General features: G+C 42.0%; 1 long non-coding RNA gene across 1 annotated transcript in view; it reads left to right on the forward strand.

The window, feature by feature from the left end:
• The first annotated feature begins 322 nt into the window (after positions 1 to 322).
• The window catches only part of LOC309639532, a 79,154-nt gene continuing 66,650 nt past the window's right edge, over positions 323 to 12,826 (forward strand). Inside the window, exons 1-2 of the long non-coding RNA XR_014251707.1 lie at positions 323 to 7,651; positions 9,514 to 9,794. This is a non-coding gene — a long non-coding RNA (uncharacterized lncRNA). The remainder of the gene's footprint in view (positions 7,652 to 9,513; positions 9,795 to 12,826) is intronic.

The raw sequence follows: 12,826 nt of genomic DNA on the forward strand, positions 1-12,826 counted from the left end.
TGAGAAACCTGGGAGAAGGGTTTGAGGGCCCCAGAAGCTGCAGGCCTGACTTTAGAGGGCCCCTGGGGGCCTCACTCTGTAGTTGCCTGTGGGTGGGGCAACTCTCATGACCAGGCCTCTTGAGCCCATGCCCAGGCCTGCTTGCTGACCCCGAAGCCATGGGCACTGCCTGCTGCATTCTCTCTGCTGACAACAGGCAGTGAGGCCTGACTCAACAAGAACCTCACTTCAGCGTCCAGGGACAGCAGCCATAACCAGGCCTGCCAGGAATTCCTGGCACTGGGAGGGCCTGTTGAGGTAAGTGCTTTACTAAGGTTTTCCACTTGCCCCAGGAGCTTCCCTGCCCTGGGGCAGTGGAAGGGGTACCACTCACGGGCCACAGAGGGCAGGCTTTTATTGTCTAGACGCTCTGACCTGCCCTGGCTACACCTGGGCCTCCACCATTTGGGGCCAGGGTGTGTGCAAGATGTCAGTTGTTGCCATCACAGAACATGTTACTTATTTCACAAACTACATGGTACCAGCAACACCAAGAAAATCCAGAAGATCACGTAAGTCTCCTTAGCAGCCATTAGAAGAAAACAGTTTAAAAATAACCAAGTACCCTCATACATTGCTGGCGGGAAGATAAAATAATATAGCTGCTGTGGAAAACAGTCTGGCAGTTCTTCAAAAATTTAAACATTTACCATATGAACCAGCAATTCCACTTCTGGGTATATACCCAAAAGAATTGAAGCAGGGTCTCAGATGCTTGCACACCTGTGTTCATAGCAACACTGTTCACAATGGAAATAACCCAAATGTCCATTGTTGGATGAATGGACAAACAAAATATAGTATAGCCATACAAAGGAATATTATTCAACCTTAAAAAGAAAGTAAATCCTGCCAAATGTTAACAATATGGATAAACCTTAAGGACATTATGCTAAGTGAAATAAGCCGGTCACTAAAGGACAGTAGAATGATTCTGCTTATATGAGACCCCTAGAGGAGTCAGATTCATAGAGACAAAGTAGAATGGTGGTTACCAGGGCCTGGAGGGAGGGGGAATGGGGAGTTTAATGAGTACAAGTTTGGAATGTTGAAAAAACTCTGGAGATGGATGGTGGTGATGGTTGTATAACAAACTACTTAAAAATGGTTAAGATGGTTAAAAATGGTTAAGATGGTTAAAAAAAAATACATATATCCAAAAAAAAGAAATGGCCTGTAATTCTACCATTCAGATAACCCTGTCAACCCATGTGTTTGTAATATATAGACGTTATATAAACGTACACATGGTTAAAATTAAGAGAGAAAGGTATAAAATTAAAAATATATCTACTTCCCAACCTACTGAATCCCAGTGTCTCCACAAAATAAATTTTCTGGACTACATTTAGAAAAATAGTCTTGAGCTTTTATCTAATGATAATGTATATGAAAGTTACACTAAATTGGTCATGCTGTACACACGGAAGTTCCTGCCAGCGGTATCACTGTGCTCTTCCTTGCCTTAACAGTTCCACAGAATCCCGTTCTGTGGATGGAACCATTTCTGTTGTAACCCTTCTGCTGTTGGTAGACCCCTGTTTCCAGCTTTGTATATAATTATTACAGTCTGCACTACCATGAACATGTTTTGGCATAGTATTCCAAAGACAGAGTTCAAGTTCCTTGTAGTAAAATTTCTGATCTCAGAGTATGTGCATTTAAAGGCTCTGATGGATGCTGTCAGATTGCTCTCCAACAATAGATGGGAGTGCTTGTTTCCTGAACCCTCAGTAAATACTGGTGTCATCAAGCGTTTTTGTTTTTTACCGGTCTTCGGTGTGGTAAAAGCTCGTATCATTTTGATTTGCTATTTCTTGAGCACTCGTCCGGCCTGAGCTATAAGGTAAGCCCTGTGCCTGTGTTATCACATTTTAGCCTCACACTCCTGAGGCATCACTGAAATTAGCCGCATTTCATAGATGAGCAAACAGTCTTCATCTGTCCAAGATTTCTCATCTTAGAGTTTTTGTGTGTTCTTAACTGTGATCTCTGCACAATTTTCTAGTCTGTTAAGGAAAAAATGGGCTCTAAGCACCCCTTGCTGTCCATCTTAATCCTCAGTCTTGCTGGATTTAAGGGCTGCCAAACCATTTGGCAAGGGCAACACCATCACTATGCAGCTCTTGCTGGCCACTTCAATCTTCCAGTGTCTGTCTCTATATAAACAACCCTGTGGTGACCTCCGTTGTGCTCACAGCTTTTTCCTTCTTTGGGTAAATTCCCAGGAGGGGAATTTCAGAGTGAAAGGATATAGTGATCTTTTTTGGAATTTTCAAGGGGGCTGACTAGCTGGTCCTGTTTCTGTGAAGCGAATCTGTAAGCTCAGGCCAGCCCTGTGGCCTCCCTGTCTCTGGTCAGTGTGCCCCAGCTGCCCCAGTCTACCTAGGGAGTCCATCCATTGGCTTCAGGTTAGGGGTGAACCAGGAGATTCCCAGTCTCTGGAACTCCCATCTCACTTTCTCTTGCTGGAGTAGGAGCTTATGGTGGACTGGTGAGGTCTGCTGAGGCCTCTACCTTTGCTTTCTCAGGCCTTTGGGATTTGGGGACCCCTTCCCCCATGGGACAGCCCTTGCTGGCTCTGGGTTGGAGAGTGTTTCCTGGACTGAGGTTACATCTCTATTTTAGGGCTGAGGGAGACCGTGCTTGATGAGGCTTATCGTGTGTGTGTGTGTGTGTGTGTGTGTGCATGTGTTTGTGTGTGTGTGTGTGTGTGGCAGTGGTGATTGCGGGCTACTCGTGTCCTCTCTGAGCCTCCATCCTTCTTTCAGTGCCTCCTTGGAGGAATTCCACCCTCCCCATTAGGAGGGCTGAGCCTCTCAAAGGAAGGGCCTGTCCCTACCACCAGGTAGAAGGCTCAGGTCAATGGCCTGTCACTGGCTACATGGCCCTTAACCTCTCTGTGCCTCCATCTTCTTTTGGAAGAGAACTCAGGGAGTCGGGACCCCTCTCTGGGTCGTCCAGTGTGTGGGGCTTTGTGGCAGGGCTGTCAGCATTGGAGCCTTTGGGTGGGTCGTGTGGGAGGGGAGTGGCCTCCCAAGGCTAAACCTTGGTCCTTTTGGGGTCAGCATCCTTGTGGACATGAGCCTTGCCCTCTGGCCCCCTTTGGTGCTGGATGAACAGGTTTGCCCTGAGCCCCTCTCAGTGCCAGGTTTAGTCCTACATGGGTCTGTGGCCCAGAGAAATTATTTTTAATTTTTGGATCATTTTCCACTTATGACTTCAGTCCACTCTACCCACCAGCCCATCTCCCTTGTCAGGCCCCTGGGGCAGTGGGGGTTTTGTCCAAGAATTGAGAGGGAATGGTAGCAAGCAGGGATCTTTTCTGAGAGAGGCCTCTGCCCTCCAGCCTGGATGGTGCCAAGACTGAAGCCCCGTCCTTGATGGGCTGAAAGAAGCTGATCTCCAAAGCCCCCCAGGCCCCTACTGCTCCCCAGTCCCATGCTGCTGCTTTGCTGAGCTTGATGGTGTTTGATGGGAAGGGACAGAGATGACCCCATGCACAGTCCCCATCTGGAGCTACTCTAACCAGCCGTATTGACCAGAAAGACAGCTTCTGTCAGCTTAGGGGAGGCCAGAGGGAGCCACCTCAGAGGACAAGGCCATGTGAAGACCCCTAACCAAATCTAGGAGAACCGCCTCCCATGAAGAATAATTGTGCCAGGGCACTAGGGCCAGAGCCTGCCTAGGGGACAGATAAGTTTTCCCTTTCTTTTTAAATAAAAATGTAAAATTTGTAAAATATAGCATACATATAGAAGTATATGAAAATATGTAGAAACACACATGTACACTTTATCCAGGACAAGAAATAGAACATTTTCACAATCCCAGAAGATCCCTTGTGCTCAAAACTGATAACATCCCATTCCCTCCCTCCTTCTGCCCACCTTTCTCCACTACCCCTGCCAGAGGTAACCACTATTCTGAATCTTGTTTTTATATACTTCCTTTACTTTCTGACCCTGGAAGTTCAAGTGAACCTTGAACAGATAGCTCATTTTTCTCACCTGTAATATTGTTTTTCCATTTTATTTTCAGTTTTACCATGTTTTTATCCTAAACACATTTATTTGCTGTTCTTGAATTTAATGTAAATAGTCATGTTGTCTATATTTTTCCATGATACCCTTACTTAACATTTTAAATATTGATTCATATTAATATTCCTATAGCTTCATTTTTAATTGATAGACATTATTTTTAGAACAGTTTTAGATTTATAGAAAAATTGAGTAGATATTACAGAGAATACCCATATACCCTGCACACAGTTTTCCCTGCTAACATCTTACATTAGTATGGCATGTTTATTACAATTAATGAAGACTGTTACATTATTATTAACAAAAGTCCATAGTTTATTCAAGTTTCCTTTAGTTTTTACCTTATATCCTTTTTTGGTTCCAGGGTTCCATCCAGGGTAGCACACTACATTTAGACATCATCATGTCTCCTTAGGTTCCTCTTGGCTGTGAAAGTTTCTCAGACTATCCTTTTTTTTTTTTTGATGACTTTCCTTGAAAATTTGGTGAGGAGTGGTCAGGCATTCGTAGGATACTACGTTCATTTTTCATTGCTATATAATATTCCACGGGGTGTATCCAACACCCCCATCTTATTAATTCTGCCAATGATGGACGTTTTAGTTGTTTCTAGTTTTTTTCAAACATTGCTGCTATGTATGTTTTCATATGTGACTTCTGTACATAAGCACAGACTTGTGTAGGGTTATACTCAGAGGTGGAACTGATGGGTGTAAGGTATGCGCATGTTCAGTTTTACCAGATATTGTCAAACTGTTTTCCAAAGAAGTTGTACAAATTTACATGCACACCTGCAGTCCTTTGTCCCAGTTCCTCACTGGCATTTGGTATTGTCAAACCTTAATTTTCTCCTGGATGTGGGATGACATAGTGATTTTAATTTACAAGTTTCTGTTTTTGTAACAAGATTGAACATCATTTCATATATCTAGGAATTACTTGTGCTTCCTCTTCTGTGAAAAAATTTTTTGCCCATTTTTCTATTGCATTCATTTTTCTTATTAATTCACAGAAGTTCTTTATATATTCTGGATGTAATTCAGAATATGAGTTGCAGATACCTTCTTCCAGTTTGTGACTTGCCTTTTCATTCTCTTTTTTAACATTCACCTTTTTGTTTTTTCATCTTTGGAAGTCAGAGCTATGCTATCTCCAGCCTTCTTTCTTTCTTTATTTTTTGGAAATATTTATTTATTTATTTTTGGCTGCGTCGGGTCTTAGTTGAGGCACACGGGATCTTTTGTTGTGGCATGCGGGCTTCTGTCTAGTTGCAGCGTGCATGCTCTCTAGTTGTGGTGCGTGGGCTCTGTAGTTGCGGTACGTGGGCTTAGTTGCCTCGCAGCATGCGGGATCTTAGTTCCCCGACCAGGATTCAAACCTGCGTCCCCTGCATTGGAAGGCGGATTCTTAACCACTGGACCACCAGGGAAGTCTCCTTCACTCTCTTTAATAGTATTTTTTTTTTTTTTTTTTTTTTTATTTTTTGGCTGCGTTGGGTCTTCGTTGCTGTGCACGGGCTTTCTCTAGTTGTGGCGAGCGGGGGCTACTCTTCGTTGCAGTGCGAGGCCTTCTCATTGTGGTGGCTTCTCTTGTTGCAGATCACAGGCTTTAGGCGCGCAGGCTTCAGTAGTTGTGGCACGCAGGCTTCAGTATTTGTGGCACACAGGCTTCAGTAGTTGTGGTTTGCAGGCTCTAGAGCACAGGCTCAGTAGTTGTGGCGCATGGGCTTAGTTGCTCCGCAGCATGTGGGATCTTCTTGGACCAGGGCTCAAACCTGTGTCCCCTGAATTGGCAGGCAGATTCTTAACCACTGCGCCACCAGGGAAGCCCCAATAGTATCTTTGATTAACAGAGGGTCTTAATTTTAATGTACTTGAATTTACCAGTCTTTTTCTTTATGGTTGTATTTCCTTCCTTCCTTCCCTCCTCCCTCCCTCCTTCCTTCCTTTCTTCCTTTCCTGTTGTTTTTTGGCCACACCGTGTGACTTGTGGGATCTCAGTTCCCCAACCAGGGATTGAACTTGGGCCACGGCAGTGAAAGCCCAGAATCCTAACCACTAGGCCACCAGGGAATTCCCTATGGTTGTATTTTCTAATTCTTATGATATCTTTCCTTATCTCAGAGTCAAAAATTTATTCTCCTGTATGTACGGTGTGAGGTAGGGATCCAATTTTATTGATTTTTAAAAATTTAGGTTTAAACATGCATAACCATCAGGTATTAAAAAATTACCTGCTTTTTCCACTGATCTTTAATGCCAGCTGGGTTACAAATCAGGTGTTCGAAATGAGCAACTCTGTTTCTAAGCTCTCTTTTCCATACCATCGGTCAGTTTTTCTATCCCAGCACCTATACCTCACTGTCTTAATTTTACTGTAGCTTTATAAAATTTATTGATATTTGGAAGGGCAAGACTCCTTGATCTTATTCTTAGAAGTGTTCTGGCTATTCTTAGCTCTTTGCACTTCCATTATATTGTTAGTATCAGATGGTCTAATATATTTTCTTAAGTTAGATTCACAATTTTCAAAAGGGCATAAGGTGAAACTTCCCCGTCTTCTTTCTTCTCCTAATTCCCTCCTCAGAAGCAATCATAATTACTAGTTTCTTGTGTATTTTTTCAGAAATAATTTGAAATTGCATGTTTGTATATATACTATACCACCCCCCGTTTTGTACCTGTACTGTTCATCGGCAGAGTTTATTTAAAAAGTAAACTTTCCATATTCAGTGAAATCTTTCTTAATAATAGGTCATGATGTATAAATATCAAAGACATAAAAATGTTAAACTTTGTACACTTTTAGTCCTGAATTAAAACCATTTTGATTTTAAGTAAGTTTAACTTACAAAATGTATTTTATAATTTCTACTAATTTTGATGAAAAAGCAGTCAGTTTCAGCTCCTCCAACACTTCCTAGCTGACTGCTGGACATGTTTGTATCTCTTCCTGCTGCTGGAATCATATTAGAAGCATGGATTGCTTTTCAAAATAAAAATATCTGGGTCATGCGGAAATCACTCTCTCAGAAACAGAGCAACAGGAATAACATATTTAGTATGTTCTTATAATGTTACTATTGATTATATTTGGGGTTGGCTCTATCACCTTCTGTTATCCTTTCTATTTTTTATATCCTTTTCATTTTTTTAATATCTTTTTAGATTTCTTTCATTTTTGTCCTTCTGTTGATTTGTTAGTCTTGCCTCTATTTCTGTCATTTAGTGTTTACCCTAGGAAATAGCAACATACTTACCAGTGTATCTAAATCTGGAGCTAGCCAGTGACGTTGCCATGCTCCTGGGTGACAGAGGCCTGCACATCACTTAGATTGCTTACCCCTGCCCCCCATCTAGAGTTTCCCTTAGTGTGAGTCTGCTGGTGAAGAATTCTGTTTTTGTTTGTCTGAAGATATTTGACTTTGATTCTTTAATTACTGTATATTTTCTCCAGGTTTAGTATTCTAGGTTGCCAGTAATTTCAGCACATGAAGCTGTCATCTCACTGTTTTCTGGCCTCCACTAACTGTTGTGAAGTCAGCAGTAGGCTGTCACTCCTTAAAGGTAGTGCCTTTTTTTTTTTTTTTTTTGCCCTCTGTTGCTTTTAAGATTTTCTCTGTCTTTGCTTCTCTGCAGTTCACTATACTATTTCTAGGGCCGGATTTCTTGTTATTTACACTTTTTGCGATTTGGGATTCTTGCATCTGGATTATCACTTCTAGAAAATTCTCAGCCATTTCCTCTTCAAATAATACCTCTCTCATACTCTCGTCTTCTGAAACTATGATAAAATGTATATTTGACTTTGTCACCTTTCTCAGTCTATCTTCCAGGTATTTTTACCTTCCTTCTGTATTTTCTAGCTTTTTTTTCCTTTCTCTGCTGCATTCTGCTGTATTTTCTTTTCATCTGTCTTCCACTTCATTTGTTATTTTGCAGTGTCCACTCTGATACCACGTCCATCTATCCATTAAGTTTTTAGTTTTGGTTATTGTACTTTTCATTTCTAGGGTTCCATTTAACTTCCCTCTCTGCTATGTTCCCTTTTTTTTGGCTGCGCTGCAGCATGTGGGATATTAGTTCCCAGACCAGGGATCAAACCTGTGCCCCCTGCAGTGGAAGCATGGAGTCTTAACCACTGGACTGCCAGGGAAGTCCCTATGTTAACTTTTTTTTTCTTTTAAGATTTTTTTTGATATGGACCATTTTTTAAAGTCTTTATTGACTTTGTTACAATGTTGCTTCTGTTTTATGTTTTGGTTTTTTGGCCGTGAGGCATGTGGGATCTTAGCTCCCCAACCAGGGATCAGATCTGCACCCCCTGCATTGGAAGGTGAAGTCTCAACCACTGGACTGCCAGGGAAGTCCCCCTTTGTTCACTTTTAATAATTCCTGTGTCCTGCAGATTTTCATCTATTTTTCTTTAAGCAAAGTAAGCATGAATGTGTTCTTTTTATTTATTTATTTTTTAAAAAGATTTAATTATTTATTTATTTTTGGCTGTGTCGGGTCTTAGCTGTGGCATGCGGGATCTTTTGTTGCAGTGCACGAGCTTCTCTCTAATTGTGGTGTATGGGTTTTCTCTTCTCTAGTTGTGGCGCACAGGCTCCAGGGCATGTGGGCTCTGTAGTTGTGGCGCTCGGGTTCCAGAGCTCGTGGGCTCTGTAGTTTGCAGCATGCAGGCTCTCTAGTTGAGGCGTGGAAGCTTAGTAGTTGTGGTGTGCAGGCTTAGTTGCCCTGCGGCATGTGGGACCTTAGTTCCCTGACCAGGGATCCAACCCGCGTCCCCTGCATTGGAAGGCGGATTCTTTACCAGTGGACCACCAAGGAAGTCCCAGTATGAATGTTTTACATCTAATACTTCCCATATGTGAAGTCTGTGTGGATCTGTAATGTGTGTTTCTGTAGGCTCTCACTCATGGTACCTTGTTTTCTTATGTACTTGGTTGTCTTCTACTGTGTGCTGCTTTGAAAAATAATTGTGTGGTTCTCCTATGACATAAAATGAAGGTGCCTTCCCCCAGACAGGATTTACATTTATTTCTGCTTGGTGCTTAGGAGTACTGTCAGTGACTTTAAATTCATGCCTTGAGGTTTCATAGGTCACCACTAGGATAGAGTTTGGGCTGCAGATATTTTCCTGGTTCTGCTCAGCACCAAGGCAATGCTGCCTACCATTCTTTGAGTTTTGGGGAAGGTTTGCTTGTACCCTGAGGTGTTAGCCCTTCAGGGGTCACAGCTTAATGTCCTTTGAGACTTCCCACTTTTGGTGGGCCCTGGATTTGACTTTGCCTTTTTTACTCTGTGAGCCCTCAAAACCCCTGCTTGCATTCACAGCTTAGTTTATTTGGATAGGTAGATGCCACTAGGAGAAAAGTTGACCTCTCCTAGTGGGTATTCTGATGATCTCTCTTGCTTTCTCTTAGATTTTTGCCTGGAAATTCTGGACCACCTTATAGTTCTTTGATGCTTCTATGAGGATTTTTAAAAAATTTGGTGAGTGGGCAAGATTGTGGAATAAGAAGACCCTGAGCTCATCTCCTTCCATGGGCACAGCAAAACTACAACTATTTATACACAACAACTATTGACGAGAACGACATGAAGACTAGCAGAAAAGATCTTCTGCAACTAAAGATAAAATGAAGGAACCATGAGACAAGTAGGAAGGGTGGAGACACAGTATAGTCAAGACCTATACCCCCAGGTAGGCGAACCACAAATGGGAGGATAATTACAATTAGAGAGGTTCTCCCTAAGGAGTAAAGGGGTCTGAGCCCCACATTGGGCTCCCTAGCCCAGGGACGTCACACTAGGAAAATGAGTCCCCAGAACATTTGGCTTCAAAGGTCAGTGGGTGCTTTTAAAGGGCACACACAAAATCATGAAAACAGCTTTACAGTGGAAGAATGGATAAAGGAGATGTGGTATGTATCCATCCATGTTGTTGCAAATGGCAAGATTTCATTCTTTTTTGTGGCTGAGTTATATATATATATATATAATATAGAATGCTTTTAGACTTATGGAAAAATTAAGCAGATAGTACAGAGGGTTCTCATATACCCCAGACCCAGATTCCCTTGTTATTAACATTTTTTAACAATATGGTACATTTTTAATGATACTTATACATTATTATTAACTAAAGTCCGTAATTTATTCAGATTTCGTTAGTCTTTTCCTATTTCTATTCCAGGATCCCATTCAGGATACCGTCCTGCATTTAGTCAGCATGTGTTCTTTCTTAGGCTTCTCTTGGCTGTGAAAGTTTCTCAGACTTTCCTTCTTTTTGATGACCTCAACAGTTTTAAGGACCATTGGTCAGGGATTTTGCAGAGTGTCTTTTGGGATTTGTCAGATGTTTTTCCTTTGATTAGACTGAGGTTATGTATTTTGGGAGGAAGACCACAGGTAAAATGTCGTCCTTTTCACTTCATATCAAGGGTACATGCTCTGAGGATGACATCACTTAGCTGAGGTAGGGTCTGTCAGGTTTCTCCACTCTGAGTTACTTTTTCCCCTGTCTACATTATATGTACTCTTTTTTTGGGGGGGTGGGGGGCTGCACTGGGCCTTTGTTGCTGCACATGGGCTTTCTCTAGTTGCAGTGAGTGGGGGGCCTGCTCTCCATTGCGATGTGTGGGGCTTCTCATTGTGGTGGCTTCTCTTGTTGTGGAGCACGGGCTCTAGATGCTTGGGCTTCAGTAGTTGCAACATGTGGGCTCAGTAGTTGTGGCGCACGGGCTTAGTTGCTCTGCGGCATGTGGCATCTTCCTGGACCAGGGATCGAACGCGCATCCCCTGCATTGGCAGGCGGATGTTTAACCACTGCGCCACCAGGGACGTCCCCATATGTACTCTTTGGAAGGAAGTCACTATGTGATTTAAGCTCAGGCTTAAAGAACTTCACCTCTGTAATGGCAGATTGCCTATAGAAATTACTTGGATTTCTTCTACAAGGGAGATTTCTGTTTTCTCCCATTTATTTATATCAATATGAACTCATGGATGTTTATTTTATACTTTGGATTATAATTCAATACTACTTTATTTTATTGCTCTAATTGTTCCAGCTTTGGCCATTCAAAGCTTCTTCACTTGGCTCCTGTGTCCCTTTGACATAACTTCATCTCCTTGATCATTGATTTTGTGTTTGAGCACTTCCTTACTTTCTGGCACTAGTGTTCTCCAGGCATTTGTACATTTTCTGCCTCAGTTCTAGAATCAGCCATTTTCTCCAAGGAGACTTGATTCCTTTAATTGGAGAATGGCATCAGAAACCTAAACTAGGAGCTAAGTGTGCTCATCGCCACTGGAGTGTCCTTGCTTCTTGGCCCACTCAGTTGACAGTGCATTACATATGTGTATACACATAACTAGAAATACTTCTATATGGAATTGTCTGTATTAATATTAAGCTAAACATAATTTATCCTGGTGTTTCCAACTGTAATTCACTACCACATGGATCATTGTAGCTGTCTTCCCTTGCTTATCTGTAGCCTCCTGCTCCAGCAGTGAGAAAACTGGCTACCACCATCTGCCATCTATGTCACAGCATTTTCAGTTATTCTCAGCAACCATCATTACTGAAAACTTCCTCTTGTTTTTTAAAAGAAATGGTAGAATATTATTTAACCTCTACATGTTTGTGTGTTTGCAGGGGTTTTTTTGCTTCTGTTTTTTTCTTATACTTGATTTCTAGTATCATAGCATTGTGGTCAGAAAAGATGTTTGCTATGATTTCAGTTTTCTTAAATTTACCAACCCCAGTTTATGACTCTGTCTTGGAGAATGTTCCATATGTACTTGAAAAGAATGTGTATTCTGCTCCTTTTGGATGGGATGTTTTATATATATATTCCATTTGTTCTAATGTGTCATTCAAGGCCAGTGTTTTCTGTCTGGATGATATGTCCATCGATCTAAGTGGTGTGTTAAAGTCCCCTACTAATATTGTGTTACTGTCAATTTCTCCCTTTATGTCTGTTAATATTTGCTTTATGTATTTAGGTGCTCCTGTGTTGGGTGAATATATATATATAGAGTTGTTATGTCTTCTCTTTGGATTGATCCCTTGATCACTATGTAATGTCCTTTGCCTCCTGTTAAAGTCTTTGTTTCAAAATCTATTTTGTCTGACACAAGTATTGCTACTCCAGCATTCTTTTCATTTCCCTTTGCATAGAATGCCTTTTTCCATCCTCTCACTTTCAGTATGCCTTTTGATCTGCGATGAGTCTCTTGAAGGCAGTATATATATGGGTCTTCTTTTTGTATCCATTCAGTCACTCTATGTCTTGGAGCATTTAGTCCATTTACATTTAAAGTAATTATTGATAGGTATGTACTTACTGCCATTAAAAAAAATAATAAATTTATTTATTTATGCAGCCTGACGCAGCCATTAGGTCTTCATTGCTGTGTGCGGGCTTTCTCTAGTTGTGGCGAGCGGGGGCTACTCTTCATTGTGGTGCGCGGGCTTCTCATTGCGGTGGCTTCTCTTGTTGCGGAGCACAGGCTCTAGGTGCGCGGGCTTCAGTAGTTGTGGCTCGCAGGCTCTAGAGCACAGGCTCAGTAGTTGTGGCGCACGGGCTTAGTTGCTCTGTGGCATGTGGGATCTTCCCTAATCAGGGCTCAAACCTGGGTCCCCTGCATTGGCAGGTGGATTCTTAACCACTGCGCCACCAGGGAAGTCCCACTTATTGCCATTTTGTTAAGTGTTTGGGGGGTTGT

The sequence above is a fragment of the Balaenoptera physalus genome, assembly GCF_965194825.1.
Source record: "Balaenoptera physalus genome assembly, chromosome: 12".
NCBI lineage: Eukaryota > Metazoa > Chordata > Mammalia > Artiodactyla > Balaenopteridae > Balaenoptera > Balaenoptera physalus.